Below are 14118 nucleotides of genomic sequence, written 5' to 3'. Positions count from 1 at the left end.
ACTATGCACAAAGGTATCAGGCCACTTAACAAAGTGAGACCTACTTTTGATCTCAAAACACTTTTAATTTTTTCTAAGTGGATAGTAAGTATGTATTTAACAGGGGATGCTGCTCATTAGCAGAGAGCTGGATTATCACGCTTTGCAATCCAATTGAATCAGTTCAGTGTTATCTTTGCAATTCATAATAAGGTTATAGCCAGTTGGCTAGTACTTAGATACCAGGCAAATTTTCTGACGTTTGGCGAGGCCATTTTGGACCTTCAATTATATGCATGCACCTGTGGCCATATTACACGGTCAAGAGATTGAAACAAGAGAAATTGGAGATAGAAATAGAAAAATAAAATAAAATTAAACTCATGCTGTGTAAAGAGTCTAAATGATGGTGTTGAAATGTTGAAGTTAAGAGGACTATGTACAAAATGTTGTTATGATGCTGTATATGTTTTTGACTCACTAAAGCGTAAACATACCATAATATGTTTGCAGATATTTAAGAAACATACTAAGTTAACATACTTGTTTAACCGGGTTTTCCAGTTGGTGGGAGAAACATAGTGTATTTCCATTAATTTATTGCCCGAGAGTACCTACATATTTACACATTAAGTCAAAACATAATTGGTTACATGTTTTGGCAATTAAGAATTATCATTATTATTATTATTATTATTATGTTTTTATTATTTTATTTCACTGAATATCTGCATACTCTATATGTTTACCACTGCAGTCATCCCAGCACCACTGGAAACCCGCTGTGAACTTTATGAATCTTATCATATTACCATGCTATTAAACACGCTTTTTTATGTTTGTGTGTTTTGTTACATTATAATTTTATATTTTTAATCAATAATATGTAGTACAACCACACAGTCTATGCCATTAACGTGGTCAATAACTCCATTAGGCATGCTTTTCATAAGTTTTAGTCCACTTTTTATATCAATTGATATTCTATTTTCCTTCTTAAGGCCACATAATGCGTGTCCTCCAGAATAAAGGAACTATTAAACCTTCACATTAATTGATGGCCAGAAATTACTTATGGAAATGCATTTGATCATGAGCATGTCGGGCAAATGATCATGAGTAACAGCAGAGAGAGCTCTTGACAAAGACACAGAGAGACGAGAGATTTCTCTTTGTCTGAGCCACTCAGTGAGACATACAGAGGGGAAATAAAGAAACAGCCTCCAGACAGAAACATAGGTTTTATGAGTGCTAAAAAGTAATCTGGAAAAGAAAGCTAATAAAACAAACTTTGAATGCCGGATGGAAAAATCAATGTCTAAAATATCCATGTCTGCAAGTAGTACTTGTCTAGTGGAAGCTTTTACAACTTTGCTATGCAGTTTTATACTTATTCAGTGGTGTTTGTTATGTATTAGTGTCTCTGTCTGTCATAAACTTTAACTGGAATAATACATTATACATTGTATTCCAGTAAGAGTTTTAGGACATTATGATTCAGCAAGTGTGACTTCTAGTCGAAAATATCCAGTCTAATCCAAACAGTATTGAAACTGACTATCTAGCCACTTTCTCTCCTTTACACAAGAAACAATACGATATCAGACAAAAAGCATTAGAGCTGAAACCTCTCCCTGGGCCGTGTGTCAATACAAAGAATGCTATTCATTTCATTGCAGAAACCTTGGTGATTTTTTTGTCTTTGTATGATCCTTTACAAACTATATCTGTGTCTTTTGTAGGAAAGAATTGGTCTGAAAGCATAACATTTTTATGAAACGTGTGGTAAACATTCAAAAAAGGTTGTATGCTGTAGATATTTGTCTCAAACTTGGTTCCCAATATGTGTCTGCAAGAATGTAATTCAGCTATCTACTGCTTAAGTCTAAACTGTGAAAATTAGTACAAAGAAAGCCTAGTATAGAGCCTTTTATTTTTAGCTCATCTTTTAAATAGCAAGTCTAGTATATATTTATACCAAAGATTAATGGTGATTCAGCCCCATAATTGGTTAAACTGATGGTGTTTAGCTCCTAGCCATGTGTTAATCCATCCTGGGTCTTCTCTATTACAATGTGTTCGCATTAAATACTCCAAATAACAGAGGACAAGACCTCATTTCTACATCAACTCTTTATATCGGGGCGTATGGTTAACATCTGCGCAGTAGAATTAAACGCCATGCGAGTAGTGCCAAACATTTAACAGCAATTGCTCCATTCACGATGTTGTGTCATTCCGTATAACCTTCTGTTTTTGGCGTGACATGCTGCGATTGTGCCTGCGATGAACTATAGCCAAGAACATCGCCTTTCCAAATTAATCTTGCTATTGTGTTACAGACTTTCATGATGAATATTAAGCTTGATTTGCTCTGCACCCGGAGACATTTCAAGGAAAAAGCATTTACGACTCAAAGGTCAACCTGTGTGTATTAGTTTTATGCTCACTGAATATCACAGCGCCTCATAAACAAAAATTCACTGTTTCAGAGACAGCACAGCTACAGCAGCATAGCGAGCTGAACTGAGTCCTCAAAATGCTTCTCTATAAATCCCTAGGGAGAAATTAAAATAGACGTAAATGAACCAAAAGATGATCTACTGGACCCAGTAGGTGTAACATATTTTTTTTTGAAGTCGAACTGAAACTAAACACAGTGCCATTTATTTATTTTAATTTTTTACGCTTTAACATGATACGTTATATCCCTCTTCATCAACTCATAATTCCCAGCAGTTCCATCTTTTAACATTGTATTGTGAAACCCTGAGCTGCGATAGCTATGGTAAAAGAGAGCTATAAAAAGATAGCAAACTATGTGAATAAAAACTTTAGCCCAACGAGTTGGCATGGCACATTTTAAAAGGATATACCTGATATAAATACGGTTAAAAAAACATTCTGTGGAAAACAATTTGTAGATGAAACCAAAACGTGCATCTTTAGCCAAACACAACTCAACTGTGGAACAAACCCAAGGCTGACCATACTTCAAACGGCACTGCCAGAGTTTAGTACAGAGCGAAATAATCACGCAGGAGGACCTTTTCATCAGTGGGGATCTTGTTAAAATAGAAAGAACAATGGATGATGCAAAATACAGGAAAATACTGCAACAGAACTGTGCTTTTTAGTCTTGAGATAAAACATGTATATGAGGCCGCTCATTATTACATTAGGAATCCTACCATCCAATATATTGCTCCTAAAAAGACTCAACTCTCCCGAAAGTTAACAGGTTTTCAAAACGTTTACTTTCCAGAAACGGTCATAAGGGATCGCAGTTGTTATTTTAATGGATAAGAGCCCTGTGGATAAAATGGATGGATATAGAAGAATAGATATATAAATAAAACACCATGCAACTGTTTTGTAATAAACTGGTATAGTAGACTATATAACTATCGCGGCGCTAATGCACTTTAATTGTGCAGAAGCTGTGTTGAGGTAATAACACACTGCAATTTTGGAATCTGAAAAATGTACAAAAACATAGGAAAGCTTCTGCTAGTGTGCAATCCCAGAATAGTCATTTGGACAAGTTTTTCTGGAATTTCACCTTCAGGTCATCCCGGTGTGTATGACATTCTTCTGCAGGAATAAAAGCATATTTTTTATAAGCGTAATATTTTATAAATATGTTTCAGTAGTTTGTGTATGTACAATTCAAGTGCATGTGACAAAAAAAAATAATAAAAAAAACTTTGAAGCTCCAGAACACATTTGGAAACACTCAGCACTCCGCTTCTCCATTATAGATGAGCTGTACCCATCAGTACATTATCAGTGCATTCCTGCTGGCCTTTGCAACATGCTTTTTACTCGCAATATAATGATAGCTTATGGCATTTTCCCAGTACAGCCAAATCTAATAAATAAGTAAATAAATAAACCGCAAGAACAAAGCACTCAGTGTGTGACCGGGGCTGTATGTTTCATCTTGGCTGTATTGGATATCGATTAGAAAACATGCAATTGCATTGATGAAATTCAGAGAGTCAGAGATGATCTGAATAACGATTGAATGCGTGGCTGTGCGCCTCTAGGAGTTACGATGGTGAACACGCTTTTTGCTCTAAATCACTGCTGTACCGCAGCAGTCATGTCACACGTGATGTAAAGAAGTCATGTTAGCAATTCCAATTTACTTTACAATGCGGTTTGAAGGGTGTGAGTATCAACAAACAAGTATGAACTAATCAGATTTATATACCAGCAGGTCATGCTTCGCCAGCCGGAGTAAAGTTATAGTACTGCATCAGATTCCCATCCACTCAATACTGTACAAAAGCTACTGAATTTATTTTTTAAAGCATGTTATGCAAACTCAGCAAACAGAAGTCAACAAATGCACAAAAATCACTTTGTTACAGAAAGTGTTAAATGAGTTAAGCGCAGCATTTTTTTTTTTGATCCATGAAATATCAACGTTATCACTCTAAGAATATTAACAGATGTACAAATATCATTTAAGAACGAATTCTACGTTTTGACTAGCATGCATGTTACTAGCATACTGGCTGTTTATTAGTAAATATAAGGCACATATTAATGCCTTGTTCTGTGTGAACATATTCTAGACCTTTTGCTGACATAGTGAATTAATGGGTTTTTGTTTAACGTTGATAAAAAAAAAAAACATTTAAAAGAACCACAGACTTCAGTAAAAGACTTCAGTCTGCATGCACTGAATTTTATGTAATACACTAGTTTCACAATTTCAGTTGAATTACTGAAATAAATTAAACTTTTCCACGACATTCTAATTTACGGAGATACACATACGTACTGTATTTTATATAGGAGTGCAAACAGGGCTTTGTTTAGGACCATTACATTTTTCAAGATGAAGCTTTTTCATCTTAGGTTATGCTAAACCATCTTGAGTGAAGAGAAACTAATATTATATAGTTGGGTACACTCTACAATGAAAAACAGAACACTCGCTTTTTTTTTGTTTTTAAATAAAAATGAAATTCTATTCAGGCTATACACACAAATGTTTTTCTTCAAATTTAGTGACAAAGCAAATGTTTTTTTTTGGGGAAATTGTTGAAATATGTCTGACAGCACCGCTAAGCACAGCTTTGTTTTTTGTCATGTTTTGGAAGGAGAAGAGAAAGACTGTGTCAGACTATTTCACCTGAACCCGCTCTGATAAGCTTCTCTGTCAGCGAAAAACACAGACAGCGGAGTTCTCCGTCAGGTCATCCCATAGACAGGTCCTGTCATCATGTGCAACAATCTCTTTTCACATAATTTCCCATTTCTGACTGACAGGCCTGCCATTTTGTTCCGCAATTATACCGAGGTACTGATCCAATGACTTAATAATGTCAGCACTGTCACTTAGCATGCTGTTCGCCAGTCGAGCCTATTGATTGCCAAACAGACGTCTGCATTGTTTAGCTAGTCTAAATGATTTAAAGGGGACACATTCTGCACTCTTGTAGCTTTTTTTATTTTCCCTGAAGACCACTTGTTTATTTCATTGGTTTCTTTCATCAAGAACTCCTTACAATGGACTGACAATAAAGCCTGTTAACTGCTTTATCTTTAAAGATCCGTGACATTTTTGCAATCTGGGTCCAATTTATAATCAGGTGGCTTTAGCTAGTATGTATTTACATTTAAATGAATCATTTAATACAGTGCACTTATTGCATGCACATTTTTATTTTGCACTACCTGTAACTACCTAAACTTACCCGTATCCCACCTCAACAGCAGCAAAATAGTTTTTGCAATACAACATGAACATATCATGTAAGTTTAACCATAATAAATTAATACATTTCATTTGGTTGATTATTTTTAATGCCGATTTTTTCTTTGTCAGTTTGTTAGCTGTTAATTGCATGACGTATTGTAAAGTGTATTTTCTCTATATTCCGGCAAAGTAATCAAAATAGCGGAAAATGCTTGCACTGGTATTAATTTAGCACCAAAAATGTATATATAAACATCAATGTATTCATTCAAAAAACTGCAAAACAGCATTCAGAGCATGTCTTTTCATTTTTTTAGAGATTCTTTGCATATGTATTGATATGTAGCCTCACTGTCTGCTGAGATTTCTGTTGAAAGACAAGTCAGTAAAAGCAAAGATTATAAATCGTAAATGTAATGTAATATTTTTATTAAAATGCGGATCTGGCAAAGCCCAGAGTCATGCATCTATCTCACTGATGTACACACGCTGACAGCATTCCCCTGCTTATCGAGTACATGTCCATATTGAAGGCGCGTTTGAAAAAGAACATGCCTTTGACGTGCAGCGACGCGAGAATCAGCTAAAATACACTCTAATCCTGATCCTGAGAGCAGGAAGAGTCGCTGATGGGGGGTCTGACGGGCTGTCATGGGCCAGCTGAGATCTAGAATCTCTCCCCAGGCTTCAGGCCTGCCAATCAATCAGCCTCCGAATGGCCTAAGCATTAATTATCGACTGTTTGCAGACGTGGCAGGGGGTCAGCGGCAAACAGACAAGTCAAACGAGCAGTGGTGCGAAAGTTCCAAAGGCTCTGGTCATTCAGGGGACTGACAGCCGCAGCCAATCACATTTAATCCTCAATGGATGTGTGGCGTCAGGATAACATGCTGCAGTGGAAATCTTATCTTGCCACTTTACACTTTAAAAAAAGAGCACTTTGTAATCGTTTCAAAGTTGAATGAATAATTAAATTAATTAAAAAATGTTTTGGTATATTTTGATGTGACCAAATGACTAAATAACATATATAAAGTACATTTATGCATAGTACAGTTGGTGTTAATATTACATTTAAAGGATTTTAAATCTTAATTTCTCAGTTTTATCGTAAAAAAAAATTATAATTGCATCTGTGCCAATAACCTTGTAGCATGCAGCACCATTGTACAATGAATGGTAATGTAAATATTACAAACGTTATTGTGTAATTGCAAGTACTTTATTGATATTATATTAAATTATATTGTAGCTTACCATAAATGCTTGTCAGTATATTCAGCAGTAAATGTATAAACACATTTCAAAGCCAACAAAAAGAACTATAACATGTCAGTATAAAAATTACATTTTCTATATGACGTTTTAAAATAAAGCATTACTTGTCAAAATTGCATTTTTACTAGTAATAGTTTAATTAAAAAGCTCTACAATTCAGTTCATATTAGTAACAATGGCAAATAGAGAGCTTTCTAATTTGAAGAATAGATTGCTTCATATTTCAATTACAAGAGATCTACAACTGCAGCCATCAAGATGGCTCCTTAATACACAGCTTATTTAAATTCATACTTCTCAGTAACAATGCATTGATTAGAAAGTAAAGCCTTAGTCATACAAGTTTACATTTAGTAAACTAAAAAGTAATACTTACCAGTAATGTAAAAATGCATTGTTACAAGTAAGAATTAAAGCATAAATGGAGCAGACTACAGAAAATTCAAGTTTTATGACGTTTAGTAAACTAATTTGCCACAATTTAATGGTGTAGACAAACGTTTGTGTTATAGGAGCACACTATGAAAAATGTCCTATTCACTATGCAATTAAATAAATTATTGGTTTAATACTGTTTTGTTTTTACAATTAAATGTCGAAGCCATTACATTTATTTACTGTCTGTACAACGACTACAGAAAATATATATATATATATATATATATATATATATATATATATATATATATATATATATATATATATAGTCATCAGTTTACAATGGATTGGTGGAGTGCACGTAAACACAGAAATTTCACTTTCATTACTGAGAAAAATCTAATTAAAACAAGCTAATAGATGCATATCAGATTTAATTAGAAAGGTACTCAATGCCTCATATAGATTTCTACATCAGCTTGGATTAAAAATATAGTACAAAATTTATACACTGCTTGGTGAAATTCAAAAAAGTCAATATTTAATTCTCTGCTGCACTGCGGTTTTGTTGTCTGGCCTTTCATTTTTATGTATATGCTTTATATATGACTGCCTTGGGCCCCCAAAAGCCAAGGGCCCCTAAAATGCTTTTTATATATTGAGATTTGCATTAGGCACGGACACGGGAGTGGTTTATGTTTATTTTTATTACCACGACAACCGTCTGCGTGGTCTGAATTGAGCATGCTTGTTGTGCATCCTTCTTGTAGCGAATTAAACTATGATGCATCTGAAAGTGCCCCACAAATGTAAGTGCTTTCTCTGCAACAGCACGCCTATATCTAGCTAGTGGCTGAAAAGAGACATGCTTTTTAAAAACACAGATATGTTGCTTCTCTAATTTTACATGCGATTATAGCCGAAATCGCAGCACAGCTGTTGTCTTCATCTTATTTATAGCCTAAGCTTTTGTCAGACGACAGCATGAGTGTAAGTAAATATAATAAGTAATATAATAATTTATACTGACTCATCTGTTCTCTTAAAAAAATGGGTTACTCAACAGTAAATCGAGATTGCTATTTTGTGGTCTATCTGAAAGAATTAAAATGTCTGATATGTTAAAATGTAAAAATCATATGTATATGAAATAATGTAAAACAATAGACACAACCATTGTGCAACAGTAATCATCACAACAAAAAGAAACCTCTAGGTAAATGTGTGCAGATGGATAGGGCCCCATTCCTATATTTGCCTGGGGCCCCCAGTTCACTAAATTCACCCCTGTTCATTGTTGGTGCATGTAAAAAATGAAACGCCTACATACTTTATAGCTGCTATTCTGGACCTTCAATTACTCATGTGAATCACACTTTATGATTGCCATATTAGCATATGGCCTTTCTTTTGCCATTTTCTTTCTAAATATGATCTTAATTAAAATAAAATTGGAACATAACCACAAGAAAACAGTGACTTTGAAAATACTTGCATTGAAAAAATTTTTCTCCCATTTCAATTGATTCATTTGCTTAACGATATATGACATGGTTGAGAGTTCTCATGAAGAAAATAAAAAAAATCAAATAATTAAGGCTATGTGCCAGAATATGCTCAGCATATATGCTCAGCGTGGCCCGAAACCAGCAGATTGAGCTACTTTCACCTGCTGTTTACAGCCGTCAACAGTGATCAGAGCCATTTGATATTAGCCTGTAATCAAAGCCACCATAGCGCTGCGGCAATTTCTCAGCATGTGATCAAGAGGACTTTCAATGCTCGGCCTGAACAGTATCATTAACGCCGCAGGTTTATTGATTAAATATCGATTCGACCATTAGTTGGTGCTTTCTTCAGAATGGGGTTTCAAATTCAAAAACATGAAGTCAGTTTTTGTTATTCAATAAACACATGGAGAGTGAGAACAAGCGTTAAACCAGAAAATTTCAACCATCGACCTCAGAGGGTCAAATATCAATTTTATGAGCTGCTGTTTTCCTTGTTTTTGAGGTAATGTTGCACATTTTGAAATTCTGCTATCAAATGTTTACAAAAATTAGGCAATTCTGCTACCAAAATAGATTACTCTGACTTCAACTCCAACTTCACGCGTATCCTAACAGCTAAGTTGACCAAAGTTCTGTATAATGAGCTTAATTATATATACGCCCCTGGACTGTTTGGTTTTTTGTCTCCATGTGTGACCCAGTTTCTGTTAATCATGTCATTATGTTCATGTGTGTCGTTAATTAAGCCATTACCTCCCATTTCAAGTTGATGTTCTGTTCAATGTAAGTTTGTCTGGTCTCCTTGACGCTATACTAAGAGTGTGAGTGCATGTGCCTAACTGAATTTACCATTTTGTAGATTATTAAAGACTCTTAATTGCGATCTCTCATTTTAGTGGGCTCCTTTCTCTACCACACCCTGACATTATCTCTTTGACTCTTGAACTTGAATATGATGTATGAGCAGCAAGGTATGGAGAGGTTTTATTATAGGTAGAATTAAAACAAAATTCAAATCTTAAAATGTTTTCTATAAGGTACTTGTAACCATAAATCTCAAAGAAGGATGATGTGGTCATTCTTAAGAGTACCTGTCAGCAGTCTTGCAGCTGCATTTCGAACCATTTGTAATCTGTCTAAATTTTTTGTTTGAGTAACGTAATAAAGTTAATTACAATAATCTCATCAGGAAAAAAAATGAGCTGCTTCAAGTCTACGTGCTAAGAAAGTCTACTCCTAGCCACAATTCTTCACGTAATTACAAATACATTTTTAAAACAGTTACAGATCACACCTGTGACGGATCTGCCAGGTTCTGCCAGCACCCAATCACAGCGACCTCTCTCACCAAAGTTCTAACTAGTCACACCTGCACTTCATCAGCCAATCACCATTAGCTCTATAGCAAGCACACACCACAGGTCAGTCAATGTTCAGGGTTATATGAACGAAACACAGACTCTCTCTCTTGTGAAGTGCTGATGAAAGACTCCACCCTTACCGTTTGTGTTTCTTTCTGTGTCCCTGTTTTCCTGTTTTTCCAGTGTCTCTGTGGTTGTGGTGTGTGCTCCAAGGATCTCCGTCTTTCTTTACTCCTGATTCCTGGAAAAGATAAGAACTGTGCTCAGTATTGCTGTGACTCAGGTCAATGACTTTCTAAAGTCCATATACTCCCCGATTCCTCTGCCATAGGCTTTCCGTGCTCATCTGTGTAAATAAAACCTTGTTAGCGTTTCGGCTACTTCTTGAGTAAGTCTGCTTCAGTCACAACACCCATTTATTTATTTTTTTATTTGGCATTTCTCAAAAGGGATGATGTACCCAGGTTAAATCTAGCTTTACCACTAATTATAGAGGGACAAAATATAATCATTCTTCAATCCATGACAGACCAACAAACACCCCCAAGGCACTGAAAGTAGTAAAAATTATTAAATGAAAAAAAAAAGGTTTGAGCATGTTGAGATAATAATCATAAATTAACACATGTGGAGCACAATCAGTAATCAGTTAATAAGAAGTGTGTATGTATACACGCTAACTCTGTTCATTGAGAGTTTTCCAGAAAGCCTCCACCCCTACTCAGCACTCATAACTATTTCTGTACTAACCTATAGGGGAGTACTGTGGGCTCCAGCAAACAATACAGAGCTTGGAGCCCTCTGCTCTCAACACAGCATACCAAATACCAACCTGGTCTCATAAAATATGTATCTCTGTGCAACACTTTTTACATGCCTTACTGCATGTTTTGCTGCAGTTTCACAGAAAAATGTCTACTGAGTACCGCTTTAAACTGACACATTTTTATTATATAGGTAAGTATTGTGGTGGTTCAGAATATAAATATCTGTGGACTGTCGCTAAAACTTTGTTTTATTATGTTGAAAATATGTCCTACGCTAAATCCAACCCCTAAACCTACCTGATGGTAAGTTAACAGATACAAAACTGATATAAAAATGCATTTGTTTATGCAGCTGTGCTATTTCATATATTTGCTTCCTGTTACACCGATTTGAACTGTTTTGTCTGTACACAGCATTTGAACCAGAGCTCCTTGCCTCTCAATACGTCTGCATACTCTGTGCATATCGAACAAGTCTACGTCTATGAAAACCCATAGATATGAAGCTGACGTGTGATGCTTCTGTTCAAAAAAGCATCAGTTTTCAAATATCCAAGCACATTAATAATGTTATTTAATAAGTCATAACATGATATTCTTCAAGCAAAAGTGTGACAATAGCGCTTCATTAATCAAAACGTTCAATACATTTATATGACACAAAATAAAAAGGTTTATATAGGAGAATATAAGGAGTTTTACTGCCTCCAATGTTCAATCCCTTTGGAAACTGCAGTGATATGTACTTGTTGATACATATTTTGTGTCCAAAAGTACATTTATACCATGAAACCAAGGAGTCAACGTGATATTCCTGTTTATTATTTGTAAGAGCAAACTCATGAAACAAATACAATTGAGGTCATGAATGTTAGAATGAAACAACACATCATATTTGTCCAAAATCTATCCTAACAGTAAAAAGTGGTAAGATCTAACCTTGTGGGACACCACAGGAAATGAGTAGAAATAAGAATTCATCCATTGTAGGGCATTTCCACAGATACCCATGTCTCAAGTCGAGATAAAATCATTTAATGGTCAGTTGTATCAAACACTCCAAATTTACAGTAAATTTACATCTACAGTTTTTCCTTGTTTCCAATTTTCTACAATGACCCTCTTAAAGAACAATTCTGCTAATTAAACCACATATGTATTGTATGCTTTAAAGGAACAATATTTGATTATGATCCAGCTTAATCAAAATTCTCTATGATAATGTCAATGACTATTAGAAAGAGGGACATAATCAAATCCATTGTGTGACCATGAGAGTAGAGCCCTTAACCCTTTGCTAAAAACTATAAGTTTTAAAAATTCTTAGAGAAAGAGCTTGATGGACAACAGACATGAATATTAAATATGGTAAAAAGTGTGAAGATGTGAATTAGTAATCTAGCCCTTTGGTATAAAGAAGTAGAAGAAATACTGGCCCTCGTCACTGTCAAAGTTTCCCATCCCTGATCTATGTAAATGAGATGACAAGTGAAGTGCAAAGAAATTGACAGGAACTTAGCCCAGACAATTTTGATGTTCAGCGAAACATTTTGATTGAACGTAACATGTTATGGTCCTACACCGTCCACAGGCATATATGATTACATACAAATAAATGTAGTCCACCTAACCTAGTGTTTTTACTAGTGGCAGAATTAGTTGATTGATTTTGCTGAGTTATACATCTTTGTTGACCCTGGAATTACATTGCGATTAGCCAATCACATCTGAAGAACCATTTTATATCGCTTTTTGTGAAGTTTAGGCTTACAATCAGTGTTTGGTGCTTGTACATCAGTGTCATTCACCTATCATTAAATTTAGGAAATACTAATGGGTAAGGTTAGGTTTAGGTGTAGAAATGTGGTCAAGACTAAATTTTTGGTTTCAAATCTTGTCTCAAGGATCAACAAAATAGGTTAACCTAGGAACACGTCGAACTGAGCAAAATAAGGATGTGCATTATTAGTGGTTGTGGTTGAGGAGAAATCCCTTTACATGTAAAACACAATAAAGTACTATATAAATGCTTTAGTCATTCATTCATTCATTCATGCTATCAGAATGTGAATAGACTTTCAAACAGCATAAAAAAACTTCACCTACCAATCACCTACCCAGCCTTTAATCTATACATTACATTTACTCTGAACAAACATATCACCAACATTCAGCCTGAGTCTTGGGTGATAAATAAAATGTTTAAAGGTCCCTGAGCTCTGATAAACTTGCTCAGAATAAAGGTCTTATTTTTTAAAGAATGAATGTTCCAATAAGGCCAGCCTGATTTCTGGTTCATACTCTTATGATTTATGCGTCTTGGCACCACTGCGGACCAGCTAGTACAGGGCAAAGATTCTGCAGAATGCTGAAGACTTGACAACACAGGCCCTGCTGGCCCCAATGGGTAGAATTCACCAGGCTCTCTTTGCAAGCACAGCAAGCTCCAGATCGACAATAGGTATTTCATTTCACTAGTTTTCCACCTCGCTTTTCTGCGGCGACGCTGTTTATTCAGCTAGGGGTGGCAAAGACTCATGTTGCAACTTAGTAGGGATATGAAGGGGTGATGCGGTCTCAGGAAGTTGGAGATATCCTCTTTCCTCTGTAACATACTTCTCAAAAGAGATTATAATGTTTAAAAATGCGTTCGGTAATCAAAGTTCAGTGCAAATGTAGAGAATGCGTGCCGTTGATTAGTTAAAATTCCAGATTAAAAACGATTATATTTTTGTTCTGAATTATTTAGTGTTTAGATTTTTTTTTCTCTTTGTCATTGATGCATCAAAGGGTTAATGGTGTGATTGTGAGACTATGAAGGAGAGTCATTAATTAGTGGCTCTAATCTGTTGTGAAGGTAAGCTGTTTCAGTATCTGTGAAGAGATCAGACTGTCTGAGAGACTATGGCCGTGTCAGCAACCCTCAGCTCTTTATTTGAAGCATAAAGTGACTCCAATGTCCTTGACACACTGAAAGAGTAGATTTAGAGGCTTTGGTAAAACGTGGATGAAATAAGAAATGTGAAAGACATATGAAATCTGTTTATTTCAAGGCTTAGCAATTCACACCGTTTGTCTTATCAACAAGAACTTTTAGGCATGGAATCAGATAAAACTCCTCAAATGCTCAA

The sequence above is a fragment of the Puntigrus tetrazona genome, chromosome 5 (assembly GCF_018831695.1).
Source record: "Puntigrus tetrazona isolate hp1 chromosome 5, ASM1883169v1, whole genome shotgun sequence".
NCBI lineage: Eukaryota > Metazoa > Chordata > Actinopteri > Cypriniformes > Cyprinidae > Puntigrus > Puntigrus tetrazona.
This window is presented reverse-complemented; position numbering follows the sequence as displayed.